This window comes from Lactuca serriola, chromosome 3, assembly GCF_051521515.1.
Source record: "Lactuca serriola cultivar US96UC23 chromosome 3, Lser_US96UC23_V15, whole genome shotgun sequence".
Classification (NCBI taxonomy): Eukaryota; Viridiplantae; Streptophyta; class Magnoliopsida; order Asterales; family Asteraceae; genus Lactuca; species Lactuca serriola.
Window position 1 is genome coordinate 306,306,621 of NC_136410.1, and position 2,191 is coordinate 306,308,811.

At 35.8% G+C, this 2,191-nt stretch overlaps 1 non-coding gene across 1 annotated transcript; it reads right to left on the reverse strand.

Moving 5' to 3' along the window:
* Positions 1-1,873: 1,873 nt before the first annotated feature.
* On the reverse strand, positions 1,874-1,980 carry LOC145096429 (small nucleolar RNA R71). Its single transcript, XR_013703839.1, has one exon. It is a non-coding gene; the product is annotated as a small nucleolar RNA R71 (small nucleolar RNA).
* Between the last annotated feature and the right edge of the window lie 211 nt (positions 1,981-2,191).

Below are 2,191 nucleotides of genomic sequence, written 5' to 3' on the forward strand. Positions count from 1 at the left end.
CAAATTCTATTCATTCTTAGTTAAAATTTTGATTAAATCATCATTGAACTAGTTGAATTCGTTTTTGAGCTTCTTTTTACTGCAATTATGAACTAAAACCTTTTACTTCTGTTTAGGGTAGATGATTTTGTGAATATGAATTGGTTTTATGGTTAGGATTAATTTTAATTGGAGATATTGTTTTGCTAAGCTTGTTAAAGAACCTCATATATTAATAACAACTATTTTCTGTTAATAAATCAGTAATTAAGTTGTATGAACATCTCTTAGTTATTAATTTCATATGATTTATGTGACCACATAGTTATATGTCTAGGAATAACAAATGTGAAACTAGAATTAACTAGAAGATAGGTAAGTTAATACGTGAGCTTGTGTGATACACCATCAACAAGAGGTTAGTTGAATCACCAATTCAATTAACCATTACAAGTCTTACTTAACCCGAATTAATTAACTAGGGAACTTATTAATTTAGATAATTGGCCACTACTTGAATTAATCTGGTTTCTAAGGATTAGCAATAACGAATGTGAACCTAATCATCTCTATCGGTAGCCAATGAAATGTTAATCTGATATATTTACCATAAAATCAACCATAGGATCAATTGATTCGAACCTAAACAAAAGTCCTTTTATCATTGAATTTAGTTGAAATTTAATTGTTTACCTGTTAGTTGCTTAATTAAGTGTTAGTTAAAGTTTCTAGTCTTGTAAACCAGAGAAACCCCTTCTATTTTAGTATTTGTTTTAGATAATATTAGTAATTAGTTTAATTTCCTTTCCCTGAGATCGATACCCCACTTATTTAACTATACCACAATTGATAGGTCAAATGCCTTTGTGTGTTAAATTTACAATTGAAAAGTAGGATTAAAACTAGTTGGTTTCACACACATCAAGTTTTTGACGCCGTTGCCGGGGAGCAGTTCAAAAATTAATTCTAATTTCTAGTATTACCGATCCTTTGTGTGAGATTAATCTTGCACAAAGTTACTACTTTAGTAGTCTAGGTATTAGGTTTAGTTTTAATTTTATCTGATTTGTTAAAATTTTTGTTTGATTTTTTACATTTTTAGCCTTGAACTCGTCTAGTGCAATCGAAGCTACTCGACGAGTCCATCGCTGAAATTTAGTTTTGTTTTTATTTTATTTTTATTCTTTTTACGCGTGTTTTCTGTTTTGTCTGCAGTTCGTTTATGACCAGGAGAGGAGGTACACCTTTGATCCCACCGCTTGAAGATCCGGAAGCAACCTTGAGGAAAAACAAGGGCAAGAACGTAGGAGAGACTGCTACATCGAAGAATTCACCATTGAAGAATCTAAAAGTTGTTTTTAGTAAGAAAAGGGGCAAGAAAGTTGGAGAATCCAGCTTCTCTTCAGTGGCGGAAGAAGACCCGAAGAAGGAGGACACCGAGTACGAAACTGAAAGGAACGAATCCGAATCCGAGGAAGAAAGCGACTTTGGAGACGAACCCGCTAACACCATGGTAAACATTGATGAAGTTCCTATGGGCGAATGGAAGAAGAGGATACGTGACGATACAGGACCAGGACTAGTACAACCCATCATTCCCGTGACCGCCACTTTCGAGCTAAAGGGGCAGATACTTGCTCAACTTAAGGAAAATCCCTTCTACGGGAAAGATCACAAAGACACTTACAAGCACTTAGACGAGGTCAAAGATGTAGTCAATTACTTCAATGTTCTGAATGTGCCTCGTTAAACCGTTTTGCTTCGTATGCTTCCCGTCATATTCAAAGGAGCTGCGAAAAATTGGCTCAAATCACTCCCTCCCAGATCCATCACTACATGGGCTAAGATGAAAGAAGAATTTATTGATCAATTTTTCCCTCCCTCAAAAATAACCAAGTTGAAGAAAGCCATAGCTAACTTTGAACAGCAAGCTGCAGAGTCCCTTTATCAGGAATGGGAGAGATATAAAGGTTTACTAAGGAATTTCCCACATCACGATCTAAATAGCCAACAAGAAGTCTCCATTTTCTATGATGGAGTGAATGTGACCACAAGGCAACTCCTTGATTCGCAAGGACCTCTCACAAAGCAGCCAACCCCGGAAATCAAAGAGCTAATTGAAGAATTCTCTAAGAACTCTAGAGAATATCATAACCCACGGAGTAAGCTAAGTAGGGGGCGGTGAACTCAGTTAATGATAGCATAGCAGCAA